This window comes from Heptranchias perlo, chromosome 12 (assembly GCF_035084215.1).
Source record: "Heptranchias perlo isolate sHepPer1 chromosome 12, sHepPer1.hap1, whole genome shotgun sequence".
Taxonomy (NCBI): domain Eukaryota; kingdom Metazoa; phylum Chordata; class Chondrichthyes; order Hexanchiformes; family Hexanchidae; genus Heptranchias; species Heptranchias perlo.
Genome location: NC_090336.1, coordinates 65,210,087 through 65,227,586, shown reverse-complemented (window position 1 = coordinate 65,227,586; position 17,500 = coordinate 65,210,087). Strand labels below are relative to the sequence as shown.

The 17,500-nt window shown below is 52.3% G+C and overlaps 10 pseudogenes; all 10 read right to left on the bottom strand.

Moving 5' to 3' along the window:
- Positions 1–3,379: 3,379 nt before the first annotated feature.
- On the bottom strand, positions 3,380–3,496 carry LOC137329531 (U2 spliceosomal RNA; annotated as a pseudogene).
- Positions 3,497–4,457: 961 nt separating this feature from the next.
- LOC137329530 (U2 spliceosomal RNA) lies at positions 4,458–4,574 on the bottom strand (annotated as a pseudogene).
- A 961-nt stretch (positions 4,575–5,535) lies between these two features.
- Positions 5,536–5,652, bottom strand: LOC137329374 (U2 spliceosomal RNA; annotated as a pseudogene).
- Positions 5,653–6,617: 965 nt separating this feature from the next.
- Positions 6,618–6,734, bottom strand: LOC137329220 (U2 spliceosomal RNA; annotated as a pseudogene).
- Positions 6,735–8,359: 1,625 nt separating this feature from the next.
- Positions 8,360–8,476, bottom strand: LOC137329094 (U2 spliceosomal RNA; annotated as a pseudogene).
- Positions 8,477–9,423: 947 nt separating this feature from the next.
- On the bottom strand, positions 9,424–9,540 carry LOC137329180 (U2 spliceosomal RNA; annotated as a pseudogene).
- Positions 9,541–13,689: 4,149 nt separating this feature from the next.
- On the bottom strand, positions 13,690–13,806 carry LOC137329529 (U2 spliceosomal RNA; annotated as a pseudogene).
- Positions 13,807–14,767: 961 nt separating this feature from the next.
- On the bottom strand, positions 14,768–14,884 carry LOC137329528 (U2 spliceosomal RNA; annotated as a pseudogene).
- A 961-nt stretch (positions 14,885–15,845) lies between these two features.
- LOC137329372 (U2 spliceosomal RNA) lies at positions 15,846–15,962 on the bottom strand (annotated as a pseudogene).
- A 965-nt stretch (positions 15,963–16,927) lies between these two features.
- Positions 16,928–17,044, bottom strand: LOC137329219 (U2 spliceosomal RNA; annotated as a pseudogene).
- Between the last annotated feature and the right edge of the window lie 456 nt (positions 17,045–17,500).

The window sequence follows — 17,500 nt, the reverse complement described above, 5'->3', positions numbered from 1 at the left end:
GAGGTGAGGTGCTGACAATCAGCAGCTCGTGTTGAAACATTCATTCCACGGCAGGCAAGACCAATCAAAAAAAATACTGCAGATGCTGGCTCGGCTCGGCTGGCTGGCTGGCTGGCTGGCTGGCTGGCTGGCTGGCTGGAAATGGGAAATAAAAACACAAGGCGTGTTAAAGGCTGGTTAAACTGTCGAAAGAAACAAGGCGTTAATGTTTCAGAAGCGCCTATTGAAAGGTGTCTCTCAAGCTGCTCCCTGACTGGGCCCTGTCCGTTGTCATGTTAATCGCTGGTTAAACTGTCGGAAGAAACAAGGCGTTAATGTTTCAGAAGCGCCTATTGAAAGGTGTCTCTCAAGCTGCTCCCTGACTGGGCCCTGTCCGTTGTCATGTTAATCCCAGGGCGGGGCGGGACTGCTTTGACCGGGAGACCTGTTTTCTGGGACGCAGGTGTGACATTCCAGGGAGGCACCTACTTTGTGCTGATTCGAAACGACCACGACAACGGCAACTTGCAGTTCTATATTACAACAACAACAACGCGCGTGTGGTAGTTGGGAGGGGCTGCGTTCGCGCTCTCCCCCCTGCATTGAAACTCAAAGTTCGATTTTCAATCCCATAGTCCACCAATCGGATGGGAGACGGTGTGTGTGTGTGTGTGTGTGTGTGTGTGTGTGTGTGTGTGTCAGTGTCAGTGTCAGTGTCAGTGTCAGTCTCTCTCTCTCTCTCTCTCTCTCTCACTCTTACTCAGAGCTGCTGTGGAAGGAAACCTTTTTAAAAAGAACTTGCATATTGAAAAAAAGATGTGTCTCAAGCTGCCGGGCCCTGTCCATTGTCACGTTAATGGCAGGACGGGGCAGGACTGCTTTGACCAGGAGACCTGTTTTCTGGGACGCAGGTGTGAGATTCCAGGGGACCTGCTTTGTGCTGATTTCCCTGCCTCCCTCCCTCCCCCCCAGGACTTCCTTCTGAACACCTTTGTCGTTTGAGCGAGGGCCAAAAGCCTGCCTGTGAAAGGGAAGGATCAGCCGGTCAGCCCCCTGCTGGTCGCTGCTGCCAGTGCAGCAGGCGTGCGTGTGTCCTCGGCCTCGTGTCCAGGTCCCTCAGGGACTTGAGGCAGCTCTCCCCGGTGGTCTCGTGGTCAGGACCGGGCTTCGAATCCCGGTCGGGGGGGGATGACTTTCTGCTGCAGATTAATTGGCATGAAGGAAAGTCTCCCCTCCTGAGCGTAAAGCTCCACCCTCACCACCACCACCGCCTTTTCCTCCCCTTGACAAACGGACAGACAGACAGTCAGACAGTCAGTCCAGTTCGGGAGCGCAGCTTTCATTAAGCAATGGCATTTGTGACAACTCATCGTCTGACAGGTTGATGATTTCCCCACACGCCTCCTGCCGAATAAAAGGCTCACCCTCCCGGACACTACCCCCAGAATCACCCACCCCGCCCCCCCGGGGTGAATATTAAGCCCGAGAACACCGACTGTAACCAACCGCAGTGAAAAGTTGAAGTGGCAACTCATTAACCAGATTTATTTTGGGCAACTCATTAACCAGATTTTTTGTTCATTTGGTTTATGAGTTGCCAAGTGTAAATCTGGTTAATGAGTTGCCACTTCAACTTTTCACTGCGGTTGGTTACAGTCGGTGTTCTCGGGCTTAATATTCGCCCCGGGGGGGGGGGGGGGGGGTGTATAGCGGGCGATGGCCGGTGTGGAGTGCGTTTTTTGGGGGTTGATTTTCACTTTGCCTCGCTGGTGGAATTTGTGGGAGGCAGGCAAGGGGAATGGTGTGGGCTGGTGGGCGGCAAGGGAGATGCTTGCTTCGGGGTGTTATCCTCACTTTGGTCCGCTGGTGAGAGTAGGCAGCGGCAGGCCGGCAGGCAGGCAGGCAGGCAAGTGTGATGTAGTGTGGGGTGCAGTGCAGTGCGGTGCGGTGCTGCCCTGTCGTTTATGAAAGGTTGTAATGACACTGCTTTGCAGCTGACCATGTCCACTGATTTGTGACGCCCGTATGGAGGCTGATATCTCAGGAGGGCCGAGGCCGATTTCCTCCGGGGACGGCTCGTCGCGTGCGGCAGGACGAGGCGCAGCGGACGGTACCGAGCGCTCGGAGGTGCGGCGCTGCCCGCCGGAGGTACAGCGAAAGGCTGCAAACCGCTTTCCGCCTGCTAACTCGGCGGCCGTCAGACCGACCGACTCCGCTTTACCACCGGAGCTAGAGTCGGGCAAGGGGCACCGAAGGGTACCGGAAGGATCGCGTTCGCACGACGGGAAGTCGACTAGCGGGCCGCCGAAAGCGAGCCGGGGGCCCCCGGTTTTTCTGTCCCACCTGGAGACTGATATCTCAGGAAGGCCGAGGCCGATTTCCTCCGGGGACGGCTCGTCGCGTGCGGCAGGACGAGGCGCAGCGGACGGTACCGAGCGCTCGGAGGTGCGGCGCTGCCCGCCGGAGGTACAGCGAAAGTCTGCGAACCGCTTTCCGCCTCCTCTCACCGCACGGCTCTCCTTTTCACCCACTGGCGGATTTTCACCCTCCGACTGCTCGCTACCGTCCGCTGCGCCTGGTCCGGGCCCTGTCCATTGTCATGTTAATGGCAGGGCGGGGCAGGACTGCTTTCACCAGGAACCCGGTTTTCTGGGTCAGAGGTTCCAGGGGACCTGTTTTGTGCGGACTTCCCTGTGTCCGTCCCTCCATGCCTTCCCCCCAGGACTTCCTTCTGAACACCTTTGTCGTTTGAGCGAGGGCCAAAAGCCTGCCTGTGAAAGGGAAGGATCAGCCGGTCAGCCCCCTGTTGGTCGCTGCTGCCAGTGCAGCAGGCGTGCGTGTGTATTCGGCCTCGTGTCCAGGTCCCTCAGGGACTTGAGGCAACTCTCCCCGGTGGTCTCGTGGTCAGGACCGGGCTTCGAATCCCGGTTGGGGGGGGATGACTTTCTGCTGCAGATTAATTGGCACCTCTGAAAGAAAGTCTCCCCTCCTGAGCGTAAAGCTCCACCCTCACCACCACCACCACCGCCACCTTTTCCTCCCCTTGACAAACAGACAGACAGACAGACAGACAGACAGTCAGTCCAGTTCGGGAGCGCAGCTTTCATTTGGAAGCAGACCCTGCTTGTTTAAAGTCAACGACGCCAAGTTATTTTGCACTTTGAATTATATCGCTCCGTGCGAGCGGCACTCAGCCTTGGAGAAGAAAAAAATACCACTGAGCTGAGAAAGTTCTTTTTAAAAAGGTTTCCTTCCACAGCAGCTCTGAGTGAGAGAGAGAGAGAGATATCAGCTTTATTCTCAGTAATAATACACACACACACACACACACACACACACACACACACACACACAGAGACACTGGGAAAGAGCTGATTTTCCTTTTGAATATCTCCCCACGGGGAGCTGCACCGTTCCCAGAAACACTGCAATACTGGGTCGATGCGTGGAGTGGACGGAGCAAGCCCCTATTCCATCTCCCTGTTCTAAAAATCAATTAAAAATAATAATAAATAATATGTGTGTGTGTGTGTGTGTGTGTGTGTGTGTGTGTGTCGGTGTCAGTATCAGTCAGTGAGTCAGTGTCTCTCTCTCTCTCTCTCTCACTCAGAGCTGCTGTGGAAGGAAACTTTTTTAAAAAGAACTTGCATATTGAAAGAAAGATGTGTCTCAAGCTGCCGGGCCCTGTCCATTGTCATGTCAATGGCAGGACTGCTTTCACCAGGAACCCGTTTTTCTGGGTCAGAGGTTCCAGGGGACCTGTTTTGTGCGGACTTCCCTGTGTCCGTCCCTCCCTGCCTGCCTTCCCCCCAGGACTTCCTTCTGAACACCTTTGTCGTTTCAGCGAGGGCCAAAAGCCTGCCTGTGAAAGGGAAGGATCAGCCGGTCAGCCCCCTGTTGGTCGCTGCTGCCAGTGCAGCAGGCGTGCGTGTGTATTCGGCCTCGTGTCCAGGTCCCTCAGGGACTTGAGGCAACTCTCCCCGGTGGTCTCGTGGTCAGGACCGGGCTTCGAATCCCGGTCGGGGGGGATGGCTTTCTGCTGCAGATTAATTGGCACCTCTGAAAGAAAGTCTCCCCTCCTGAGCGTAAAGCTCCACCCTCACCACCACCGCCGCCTTTTCCACCCCTTGACAAACAGACAGACAGACAGACAGTCAGTCCAGTTCGGGAGCGCAGCTTTCATTTGGAAGCAGACCCTGCTTGTTTCAAGTCAACGACGCCAAGTTATTTTGCACTTTGAATTATATCGCTACGTGCGAGCGGCACTCAGCCTTGGAGAAGAAAAAAATACCACTGAGCTGAGAAAGTTCTTTTTAAAAAGGTTTCCTTCCACAGCAGCTCTGAGTGAGAGAGAGAGAGGGAGAGAGAGAGAGAGAGAGATATCAGCTTTATTCTCAGTAATAATACACACACACACACACACACACACACAGAGACACTGGGAAAGAGCTGATTTTCCTTTTGAATATCTCCCCACGGGGAGCTGCACCGTTCCCAGAAACACTGCAATACTGGGTCGATGCGTGGAGTGGACGGAGCAAGCCCCTATTCCATCTCCCTGTTCTAAAAATCAATTAAAAATAATAATAAATAATATGTGTGTGTGTGTGTGTGTGTGTGTGTGTGTGTGTGTCGGTGTCAGTATCAGTCAGTGAGTCAGTGTCTCTCTCTCTCTCTCTCTCACTCAGAGCTGCTGTGGAAGGAAACTTTTTTAAAAAGAACTTGCATATTGAAAGAAAGATGTGTCTCAAGCTGCCGGGCCCTGTCCATTGTCATGTCAATGGCAGGACTGCTTTCACCAGGAACCCGTTTTTCTGGGTCAGAGGTTCCAGGGGACCTGTTTTGTGCGGACTTCCCTGTGTCCGTCCCTCCCTGCCTGCCTTCCCCCCAGGACTTCCTTCTGAACACCTTTGTCGTTTCAGCGAGGGCCAAAAGCCTGCCTGTGAAAGGGAAGGATCAGCCGGTCAGCCCCCTGTTGGTCGCTGCTGCCAGTGCAGCAGGCGTGCGTGTGTATTCGGCCTCGTGTCCAGGTCCCTCAGGGACTTGAGGCAACTCTCCCCGGTGGTCTCGTGGTCAGGACCGGGCTTCGAATCCCGGTCGGGGGGGATGGCTTTCTGCTGCAGATTAATTGGCACCTCTGAAAGAAAGTCTCCCCTCCTGAGCGTAAAGCTCCACCCTCACCACCACCGCCGCCTTTTCCACCCCTTGACAAACAGACAGACAGACAGACAGTCAGTCCAGTTCGGGAGCGCAGCTTTCATTTGGAAGCAGACCCTGCTTGTTTCAAGTCAACGACGCCAAGTTATTTTGCACTTTGAATTATATCGCTACGTGCGAGCGGCACTCAGCCTTGGAGAAGAAAAAAATACCACTGAGCTGAGAAAGTTCTTTTTAAAAAGGTTTCCTTCCACAGCAGCTCTGAGTGAGAGAGAGAGAGGGAGAGAGAGAGAGAGAGAGATATCAGCTTTATTCTCAGTAATAATACACACACACACACACACACACACACAGAGACACTGGGAAAGAGCTGATTTTCCTTTTGAATATCTCCCCACGGGGAGCTGCACCGTTCCCAGAGACACTGCAATACTGGGTCGATGCGTGGAGTGGACGGAGCAAGCCCCTATTCCATCTCCCTGTTCTAAAAATCAATTAAAAATAATAATAAATAATATGTGTGTGTGTGTGTGTGTGTGTGTGTGTGTGTGTGTGTCGGTGTCAGTATCAGTCAGTGAGTCAGTGTCTCTCTCTCTCTCTCTCTCTCTCTCTCACTCAGAGCTGCTGTGGAAGGAAACTTTTTTAAAAAGGACTTGCATATTGAAAGAAAGATGTGTCTCAAGCTGCCGGGCCCTGTCCATTGTCATGTCAATGGCAGGACTGCTTTCACCAGGAACCCGTTTTTCTGGGTCAGAGGTTCCAGGGGACCTGTTTTGTGCGGACTTCCCTGTGTCCGTCCCTCCCTGCCTGCCTTCCCCCCAGGACTTCCTTCTGAACACCTTTGTCGTTTGAGCGAGGGCCAAAAGCCTGCCTGTGAAAGGGAAGGATCAGCCGGTCAGCCCCCTGTTGGTCGCTGCTGCCAGTGCAGCAGGCGTGCGTGTGTATTCGGCCTCGTGTCCAGGTCCCTCAGGGACTTGAGGCAACTCTCCCCGGTGGTCATGTGGTCAGGACCGGGCTTCGAATCCCGGTCGGGGGGGATGACTTTCTGCTGCAGATTAATTGGCACCTCTGAAAGAAAGTCTCCCCTCCTGAGCGTAAAGCTCCACCCTCACCACCACCGCCGCCTTTTCCACCCCTTGACAAACAGACAGACAGACAGACAGACAGTCAGTCCAGTTCGGGAGCGCAGCTTTCATTTGGAAGCAGACCCTGCTTGTTTCAAGTCAACGACGCCAAGTTATTTTGCACTTTGAATTATATCGCTACGTGCGAGCGGCACTCAGCCTTGGAGAAGAAAAAAATACCACTGAGCTGAGAAAGGTCTTTTTAAAACGGTTTCCTTCCACAGCAGCTCTGAGTGAGAGAGAGAGAGAGAGAGAGAGATATCAGCTTTATTCTCAGTAATAATACACACACACACACACACACACACTCAGAGACACTGGGAAAGAGCTGTTTTTCCTTTTGAATATCTCCCCACAGGGAGCTGCACCGTTCCCAGAAACACTGCAATACTGGGTCGATGCGTGGAGTGGACAGAGCAAGCCCCTTTTCCATCTCCCTGTTCTAAAAATCAATTTAAAATAATAATAAATAATATGTGTGTGTGTGTGTGTGTGTGTGTCGGTGTCAGTATCAGTCAGTCAGTCAGTGTCTCTCTCTCTCTCTCCCTCACACTCAGAGCTGCTGTGGAAGGAAACTTTTTTAAAAAGAACTTGCATATTGAAAGAAAGATGTGTCTCAAGCTGCCGGGCCCTGTCCATTGTCATGTCAATGGCAGGACTGCTTTCACCAGGAACCCGGTTTTGTGGGTCAGAGGTTCCAAAGGACCTGTTTTGTGCGGACTTCCCTGTGTCCGTCCCTCCCTGCCTGCCTTCCCCCCAGGACTTCCTTCTGAACAGCTTTGTCGTTTAAAATAATAATAAATAATATGTGTGTGTGTGTGTGTGTGTGTGTGTGTGTGTGTGTCGGTGTCAGTATCAGTCAGTGAGTCAGTGTCTCTCTCTCTCTCTCTCTCTCTCTCTCTCTCACTCAGAGCTGCTGTGGAAGGAAACTTTTTTAAAAAGGACTTGCATATTGAAAGAAAGATGTGTCTCAAGCTGCCGGGCCCTGTCCATTGTCATGTCAATGGCAGGACTGCTTTCACCAGGAACCCGGTTTTCTGGGTCAGAGGTTCCAGGGGACCTGTTTTGTGCGGACTTCCCTGTGTCCGTCCCTCCCTGCCTGCCTTCCCCCCAGGACTTCCTTCTGAACACCTTTGTCGTTTAAAATAATAATAAATAGTATGTGTGTGTGTGTGTGTCGGTGTCAGTATCAGTCAGTCAGTCAGTGTCTCTCTCTCTCTCTCTCTCTCTCTCTCACTCAGAGCTGCTGTGGAAGGAAACTTTTTTAAAAAGAACTTGCTTATTGAAAGAAAGATGTGTCTCAAGCTGCCGGGCCCTGTCCATTGTCCTGTCAATGGCAGGACTGCTTTCACCAGGAACCCGTTTTTCTGGGTCAGAGGTTCCAGGGGACCTGTTTTGTGCGGACTTCCCTGTGTCCGTCCCTCCCTGCCTGCCTTCCCCCCAGGACTTCCTTCTGAACACCTTTGTCGTTTCAGCGAGGGCCAAAAGCCTGCCTGTGAAAGGGAAGGATCAGCCGGTCAGCCCCCTGCTGGTCGCTGCTGCCAGTGCAGCAGGCGTGCGTGTGTATTCGGCCTCGTGTCCAGGTCCCTCAGGGACTTGAGGCAACTCTCCCCGGTGGTCTCGTGGTCAGGACCGGGCTTCGAATCCCGGTCGGGGGGGATGACTTTCTGCTACAGATTAATTGGCACCTCTGAAAGAAAGTCTCCCCTCCTGAGCGTATAGCTCCACCCTCACCACCACCGCCGCCTTTTCCTCCCCTTGACAAGCAGACAGACAGACAGACAGACAGTCCAGTTCGGGAGCGCAGCTTTCATTTGGAAGCAGACCCTGCTTGTTTAAAGTCAACGACGCCAAGTTATTTTGCACTTTGAATTATATCGCTACGTGCGAGCGGCACTCAGCCTTGGAGAAGAAAAAAATACCACTGAGCTGAGAAAGTTCTTTTTAAAACGGTTTCCTTCCACAGCAGCTCTGAGTGAGAGAGAGAGAGAGAGAGAGAGATATCAGCTTTATTCTCAGTAATAAAACACACACACACACACACACACACACAGAGACACTGGGAAAGAGCTGTTTTTCCTTTTGAATATCTCCCCACGGGGAGCTGCACCGTTCCCAGAAACACTGCAATACTGGGTCGATGCGTGGAGTGGACGGAGCAAGCCCCTATTCCATCTCCCTGTTCGAAAAATCAATTTAAAATAATAATAAATAATATGTGTGTGTGTGTGTGTGTGTGTGTGTCGGTGTCAGTATCAGTCAGTGAGTCAGTGTCTCTCTCTCTCTCTCTCTCTCTCTCACTCATAGCTGCTGTGGAAGGAAACTTTTTAAAAAAGAACTTGCTTATTGAAAGAAAGATGTGTCTCAAGCTGCCGGGCCCTGTCCATTGTCATGTCAATGGCAGGACTGCTTTCACCAGGAACCCGTTTTTCTGGGTCAGAGGTTCCAGGGGACCTGTTTTGTGCGGACTTCCCTGTGTCCGTCCCTCCCTGCCTGCCTTCCCCCCAGGACTTCCTTCTGAACACCTTTGTCGTTTGAGCGAGGGCCAAAAGCCTGCCTGTGAAAGGGAAGGATCAGCCGGTCAGCCCCCTGTTGGTCGCTGCTGCCAGTGCAGCAGGCGTGCGTGTGTCCTCGGCCTCGTGTCCAGGTCCCTCAGGGACTTGAGGCAACTCTCCCCGGTGGTCTCGTGGTCAGGACCGGGCTTCGAATCCCGGTCGGGGGGGATGACTTTCTGCTACAGATTAATTGGCACCTCTGAAAGAAAGTCTCCCCTCCTGAGCGTAAAGCTCCACCCTCACCACCACCGCCGCCTTTTCCACCCCTTGACAAACGGACAGACAGACAGACAGACAGACAGTCAGTCAGTCCAGTTCGGGAGCGCAGCTTTCATTTGGAAGCAGACCCTGCTTGTTTAAAGTCAACGACGCCAAGTTATTTTGCACTTTGAATTATATCGCTACGTGCGAGCGGCACTCAGCCTTGGAGAAGAAAGAAATACCACTGAGCTGAGAAAGTTCTTTTTAAAAAGGTTTCCTTCCACAGCAGCTCTGAGTGAGAGAGAGAGAGAGATCAGCTTTATTCTCAGTAATAACACACACACACACACACACACACACAGAGACACTGGGAAAGAGCTGTTTTTCCTTTTGAATATCTCCCCACGGGGAGCTGCACCGTTCCCAGAAACACTGCAATACTGGGTCGATGCGTGGAGTGGACAGAGCAAGCCCCTAGTCCATCTCCCTGTTCTAAAAATCAATTTAAAATAATAATAAATAATATGTGTGTGTGTGTGTGTGTCGGTGTCAGTATCAGTCAGTGTCTCTCTCTCTCTCTCTCTCACTCAGAGCTGCTGTGGAAGGAAACTTTTTTAAAAAGAACTTGCTTATTGAAAGAAAGATGTGTCTCAAGCTGCCGGGCCCTGTCCATTGTCATGTCAGTGGCAGGACTGCTTTCACCAGGAACCCGTTTTTCTGGGTCAGAGGTTCCAGGGGACCTGTTTTGTGCGGACTTCCCTGTGTCCGTCCCTCCCTGCCTGCCTTCCCCCCAGGACTTCCTTCTGAACACCTTTGTCGTTTAAAATAATAATAAATAATATGTGTGTGTGTGTGTGTGTGTCGGTGTCAGTATCAGTCAGTGAGTCAGTGTCTCTCTCTCTCTCTCTCTCTCTCTCACACTCAGAGCTGCTGTGGAAGGAAACTTTTTTAAAAAGAACTTGCTTATTGAAAGAAAGATGTGTCTCAAGCTGCCGGGCCCTGTCCATTGTCATGTCAGTGGCAGGACTGCTTTCACCAGGAACCCTTCCCTGCCATTGCAGTGTTGATTTGGTCCTTATGCAAATTTAGGGGCGGAGCCAGCACACAAACGACCAATCACAGCAAAGTCCGCACTTTGCGAGCGCACGAGGTCGCGGCCAGCGTTCCAGTCCGCTCAGATCCAAATAAGCCCGAAAAGGAACACGCTCGATCTTAGCCAAAAGGCCGAGAAGCGATACCGCACTCGATGCGAATTGATCTCGGGTCCTGTTTGCCCTCCCTCTTTGTTCTCTGGCTGCCGGTGTTGAAAGCAGTCTCGAAGCACTGCCGTTCTCTCCCACTCTGGCCACATTTTTTGCCACCGTTTCTAATTGCAACAGTGGATGAGTTTAAAGAAGTTGCCGTTTTTTCCTTTCTTGCCAGGATTGCTTGACAGATTGGTAAATTTGCCAGTAGGCCACCAATCAGATGGGAGAGGGTTGTGTCTCAACGGACCTCCGTCAGTCAGTCTCAGTCACTAACGAACTGCCGTGGAAGGAAACCTCTTTGAGTAAAACTAGTGACGTGACGTGTCTCACAATGAGCGAGCGAGTGAGATTGCAACGGCCAATTGAGAAAGAGGTGAGGTGCTGACAATCAGCAGCTCGTGTTGAAACATTCATTCCACGGCAGGCAAGACCAATCAAAAAAAATACTGCAGATGCTGGCTCGGCTCGGCTGGCTGGCTGGCTGGCTGGCTGGCTGGCTGGCTGGCTGGAAATGGGAAATAAAAACACAAGGCGTGTTAAAGGCTGGTTAAACTGTCGAAAGAAACAAGGCGTTAATGTTTCAGAAGCGCCTATTGAAAGGTGTCTCTCAAGCTGCTCCCTGACTGGGCCCTGTCCGTTGTCATGTTAATCGCTGGTTAAACTGTCGGAAGAAACAAGGCGTTAATGTTTCAGAAGCGCCTATTGAAAGGTGTCTCTCAAGCTGCTCCCTGACTGGGCCCTGTCCGTTGTCATGTTAATCCCAGGGCGGGGCGGGACTGCTTTGACCGGGAGACCTGTTTTCTGGGACGCAGGTGTGACATTCCAGGGAGGCACCTACTTTGTGCTGATTCGAAACGACCACGACAACGGCAACTTGCAGTTCTATATTACAACAACAACAACGCGCGTGTGGTAGTTGGGAGGGGCTGCGTTCGCGCTCTCCCCCCTGCATTGAAACTCAAAGTTCGATTTTCAATCCCATAGTCCACCAATCGGATGGGAGACGGTGTGTGTGTGTGTGTGTGTGTGTGTGTGTGTGTGTCAGTGTCAGTGTCAGTGTCAGTGTCAGTCTCTCTCTCTCTCTCTCTCTCTCTCACTCTTACTCAGAGCTGCTGTGGAAGGAAACCTTTTTAAAAAGAACTTGCATATTGAAAAAAAGATGTGTCTCAAGCTGCCGGGCCCTGTCCATTGTCACGTTAATGGCAGGACGGGGCAGGACTGCTTTGACCAGGAGACCTGTTTTCTGGGACGCAGGTGTGAGATTCCAGGGGACCTGCTTTGTGCTGATTTCCCTGCCTCCCTCCCTCCCCCCCAGGACTTCCTTCTGAACACCTTTGTCGTTTGAGCGAGGGCCAAAAGCCTGCCTGTGAAAGGGAAGGATCAGCCGGTCAGCCCCCTGCTGGTCGCTGCTGCCAGTGCAGCAGGCGTGCGTGTGTCCTCGGCCTCGTGTCCAGGTCCCTCAGGGACTTGAGGCAGCTCTCCCCGGTGGTCTCGTGGTCAGGACCGGGCTTCGAATCCCGGTCGGGGGGGGATGACTTTCTGCTGCAGATTAATTGGCATGAAGGAAAGTCTCCCCTCCTGAGCGTAAAGCTCCACCCTCACCACCACCACCGCCTTTTCCTCCCCTTGACAAACGGACAGACAGACAGTCAGACAGTCAGTCCAGTTCGGGAGCGCAGCTTTCATTAAGCAATGGCATTTGTGACAACTCATCGTCTGACAGGTTGATGATTTCCCCACACGCCTCCTGCCGAATAAAAGGCTCACCCTCCCGGACACTACCCCCAGAATCACCCACCCCGCCCCCCCGGGGTGAATATTAAGCCCGAGAACACCGACTGTAACCAACCGCAGTGAAAAGTTGAAGTGGCAACTCATTAACCAGATTTATTTTGGGCAACTCATTAACCAGATTTTTTGTTCATTTGGTTTATGAGTTGCCAAGTGTAAATCTGGTTAATGAGTTGCCACTTCAACTTTTCACTGCGGTTGGTTACAGTCGGTGTTCTCGGGCTTAATATTCGCCCCGGGGGGGGGGGGGGGGGGGTGTATAGCGGGCGATGGCCGGTGTGGAGTGCGTTTTTTGGGGGTTGATTTTCACTTTGCCTCGCTGGTGGAATTTGTGGGAGGCAGGCAAGGGGAATGGTGTGGGCTGGTGGGCGGCAAGGGAGATGCTTGCTTCGGGGTGTTATCCTCACTTTGGTCCGCTGGTGAGAGTAGGCAGCGGCAGGCCGGCAGGCAGGCAGGCAGGCAAGTGTGATGTAGTGTGGGGTGCAGTGCAGTGCGGTGCGGTGCTGCCCTGTCGTTTATGAAAGGTTGTAATGACACTGCTTTGCAGCTGACCATGTCCACTGATTTGTGACGCCCGTATGGAGGCTGATATCTCAGGAGGGCCGAGGCCGATTTCCTCCGGGGACGGCTCGTCGCGTGCGGCAGGACGAGGCGCAGCGGACGGTACCGAGCGCTCGGAGGTGCGGCGCTGCCCGCCGGAGGTACAGCGAAAGTCTGCGAACCGCTTTCCGCCTCCTCTCACCGCACGGCTCTCCTTTTCACCCACTGGCGGATTTTCACCCTCCGACTGCTCGCTACCGTCCGCTGCGCCTGGTCCGGGCCCTGTCCATTGTCATGTTAATGGCAGGGCGGGGCAGGACTGCTTTCACCAGGAACCCGGTTTTCTGGGTCAGAGGTTCCAGGGGACCTGTTTTGTGCGGACTTCCCTGTGTCCGTCCCTCCATGCCTTCCCCCCAGGACTTCCTTCTGAACACCTTTGTCGTTTGAGCGAGGGCCAAAAGCCTGCCTGTGAAAGGGAAGGATCAGCCGGTCAGCCCCCTGTTGGTCGCTGCTGCCAGTGCAGCAGGCGTGCGTGTGTATTCGGCCTCGTGTCCAGGTCCCTCAGGGACTTGAGGCAACTCTCCCCGGTGGTCTCGTGGTCAGGACCGGGCTTCGAATCCCGGTTGGGGGGGGATGACTTTCTGCTGCAGATTAATTGGCACCTCTGAAAGAAAGTCTCCCCTCCTGAGCGTAAAGCTCCACCCTCACCACCACCACCACCGCCACCTTTTCCTCCCCTTGACAAACAGACAGACAGACAGACAGACAGACAGTCAGTCCAGTTCGGGAGCGCAGCTTTCATTTGGAAGCAGACCCTGCTTGTTTAAAGTCAACGACGCCAAGTTATTTTGCACTTTGAATTATATCGCTCCGTGCGAGCGGCACTCAGCCTTGGAGAAGAAAAAAATACCACTGAGCTGAGAAAGTTCTTTTTAAAAAGGTTTCCTTCCACAGCAGCTCTGAGTGAGAGAGAGAGAGAGATATCAGCTTTATTCTCAGTAATAATACACACACACACACACACACACACACACACACACACACACACAGAGACACTGGGAAAGAGCTGATTTTCCTTTTGAATATCTCCCCACGGGGAGCTGCACCGTTCCCAGAAACACTGCAATACTGGGTCGATGCGTGGAGTGGACGGAGCAAGCCCCTATTCCATCTCCCTGTTCTAAAAATCAATTAAAAATAATAATAAATAATATGTGTGTGTGTGTGTGTGTGTGTGTGTGTGTGTGTGTCGGTGTCAGTATCAGTCAGTGAGTCAGTGTCTCTCTCTCTCTCTCTCTCACTCAGAGCTGCTGTGGAAGGAAACTTTTTTAAAAAGAACTTGCATATTGAAAGAAAGATGTGTCTCAAGCTGCCGGGCCCTGTCCATTGTCATGTCAATGGCAGGACTGCTTTCACCAGGAACCCGTTTTTCTGGGTCAGAGGTTCCAGGGGACCTGTTTTGTGCGGACTTCCCTGTGTCCGTCCCTCCCTGCCTGCCTTCCCCCCAGGACTTCCTTCTGAACACCTTTGTCGTTTCAGCGAGGGCCAAAAGCCTGCCTGTGAAAGGGAAGGATCAGCCGGTCAGCCCCCTGTTGGTCGCTGCTGCCAGTGCAGCAGGCGTGCGTGTGTATTCGGCCTCGTGTCCAGGTCCCTCAGGGACTTGAGGCAACTCTCCCCGGTGGTCTCGTGGTCAGGACCGGGCTTCGAATCCCGGTCGGGGGGGATGGCTTTCTGCTGCAGATTAATTGGCACCTCTGAAAGAAAGTCTCCCCTCCTGAGCGTAAAGCTCCACCCTCACCACCACCGCCGCCTTTTCCACCCCTTGACAAACAGACAGACAGACAGACAGTCAGTCCAGTTCGGGAGCGCAGCTTTCATTTGGAAGCAGACCCTGCTTGTTTCAAGTCAACGACGCCAAGTTATTTTGCACTTTGAATTATATCGCTACGTGCGAGCGGCACTCAGCCTTGGAGAAGAAAAAAATACCACTGAGCTGAGAAAGTTCTTTTTAAAAAGGTTTCCTTCCACAGCAGCTCTGAGTGAGAGAGAGAGAGGGAGAGAGAGAGAGAGAGAGATATCAGCTTTATTCTCAGTAATAATACACACACACACACACACACACACACAGAGACACTGGGAAAGAGCTGATTTTCCTTTTGAATATCTCCCCACGGGGAGCTGCACCGTTCCCAGAAACACTGCAATACTGGGTCGATGCGTGGAGTGGACGGAGCAAGCCCCTATTCCATCTCCCTGTTCTAAAAATCAATTAAAAATAATAATAAATAATATGTGTGTGTGTGTGTGTGTGTGTGTGTGTGTGTGTGTCGGTGTCAGTATCAGTCAGTGAGTCAGTGTCTCTCTCTCTCTCTCTCTCACTCAGAGCTGCTGTGGAAGGAAACTTTTTTAAAAAGAACTTGCATATTGAAAGAAAGATGTGTCTCAAGCTGCCGGGCCCTGTCCATTGTCATGTCAATGGCAGGACTGCTTTCACCAGGAACCCGTTTTTCTGGGTCAGAGGTTCCAGGGGACCTGTTTTGTGCGGACTTCCCTGTGTCCGTCCCTCCCTGCCTGCCTTCCCCCCAGGACTTCCTTCTGAACACCTTTGTCGTTTCAGCGAGGGCCAAAAGCCTGCCTGTGAAAGGGAAGGATCAGCCGGTCAGCCCCCTGTTGGTCGCTGCTGCCAGTGCAGCAGGCGTGCGTGTGTATTCGGCCTCGTGTCCAGGTCCCTCAGGGACTTGAGGCAACTCTCCCCGGTGGTCTCGTGGTCAGGACCGGGCTTCGAATCCCGGTCGGGGGGGATGGCTTTCTGCTGCAGATTAATTGGCACCTCTGAAAGAAAGTCTCCCCTCCTGAGCGTAAAGCTCCACCCTCACCACCACCGCCGCCTTTTCCACCCCTTGACAAACAGACAGACAGACAGACAGTCAGTCCAGTTCGGGAGCGCAGCTTTCATTTGGAAGCAGACCCTGCTTGTTTCAAGTCAACGACGCCAAGTTATTTTGCACTTTGAATTATATCGCTACGTGCGAGCGGCACTCAGCCTTGGAGAAGAAAAAAATACCACTGAGCTGAGAAAGTTCTTTTTAAAAAGGTTTCCTTCCACAGCAGCTCTGAGTGAGAGAGAGAGAGGGAGAGAGAGAGAGAGAGAGATATCAGCTTTATTCTCAGTAATAATACACACACACACACACACACACACACAGAGACACTGGGAAAGAGCTGATTTTCCTTTTGAATATCTCCCCACGGGGAGCTGCACCGTTCCCAGAGACACTGCAATACTGGGTCGATGCGTGGAGTGGACGGAGCAAGCCCCTATTCCATCTCCCTGTTCTAAAAATCAATTAAAAATAATAATAAATAATATGTGTGTGTGTGTGTGTGTGTGTGTGTGTGTGTGTGTGTCGGTGTCAGTATCAGTCAGTGAGTCAGTGTCTCTCTCTCTCTCTCTCTCTCTCTCTCACTCAGAGCTGCTGTGGAAGGAAACTTTTTTAAAAAGGACTTGCATATTGAAAGAAAGATGTGTCTCAAGCTGCCGGGCCCTGTCCATTGTCATGTCAATGGCAGGACTGCTTTCACCAGGAACCCGTTTTTCTGGGTCAGAGGTTCCAGGGGACCTGTTTTGTGCGGACTTCCCTGTGTCCGTCCCTCCCTGCCTGCCTTCCCCCCAGGACTTCCTTCTGAACACCTTTGTCGTTTGAGCGAGGGCCAAAAGCCTGCCTGTGAAAGGGAAGGATCAGCCGGTCAGCCCCCTGTTGGTCGCTGCTGCCAGTGCAGCAGGCGTGCGTGTGTATTCGGCCTCGTGTCCAGGTCCCTCAGGGACTTGAGGCAACTCTCCCCGGTGGTCATGTGGTCAGGACCGGGCTTCGAATCCCGGTCGGGGGGGATGACTTTCTGCTGCAGATTAATTGGCACCTCTGAAAGAAAGTCTCCCCTCCTGAGCGTAAAGCTCCACCCTCACCACCACCGCCGCCTTTTCCACCCCTTGACAAACAGACAGACAGACAGACAGACAGTCAGTCCAGTTCGGGAGCGCAGCTTTCATTTGGAAGCAGACCCTGCTTGTTTCAAGTCAACGACGCCAAGTTATTTTGCACTTTGAATTATATCGCTACGTGCGAGCGGCACTCAGCCTTGGAGAAGAAAAAAATACCACTGAGCTGAGAAAGGTCTTTTTAAAACGGTTTCCTTCCACAGCAGCTCTGAGTGAGAGAGAGAGAGAGAGAGAGAGATATCAGCTTTATTCTCAGTAATAATACACACACACACACACACACACACTCAGAGACACTGGGAAAGAGCTGTTTTTCCTTTTGAATATCTCCCCACAGGGAGCTGCACCGTTCCCAGAAACACTGCAATACTGGGTCGATGCGTGGAGTGGACAGAGCAAGCCCCTTTTCCATCTCCCTGTTCTAAAAATCAATTTAAAATAATAATAAATAATATGTGTGTGTGTGTGTGTGTGTGTGTCGGTGTCAGTATCAGTCAGTCAGTCAGTGTCTCTCTCTCTCTCTCCCTCACACTCAGAGCTGCTGTGGAAGGAAACTTTTTTAAAAAGAACTTGCATATTGAAAGAAAGATGTGTCTCAAGCTGCCGGGCCCTGTCCATTGTCATGTCAATGGCAGGACTGCTTTCACCAGGAACCCGGTTTTGTGGGTCAGAGGTTCCAAAGGACCTGTTTTGTGCGGACTTCCCTGTGTCCGTCCCTCCCTGCCTGCCTTCCCCCCAGGACTTCCTTCTGAACAGCTTTGTCGTTTAAAATAATAATAAATAATATGTGTGTGTGTGTGTGTGTGTGTGTGTGTGTGTGTGTCGGTGTCAGTATCAGTCAGTGAGTCAGTGTCTCTCTCTCTCTCTCTCTCTCTCTCTCTCTCACTCAGAGCTGCTGTGGAAGGAAAC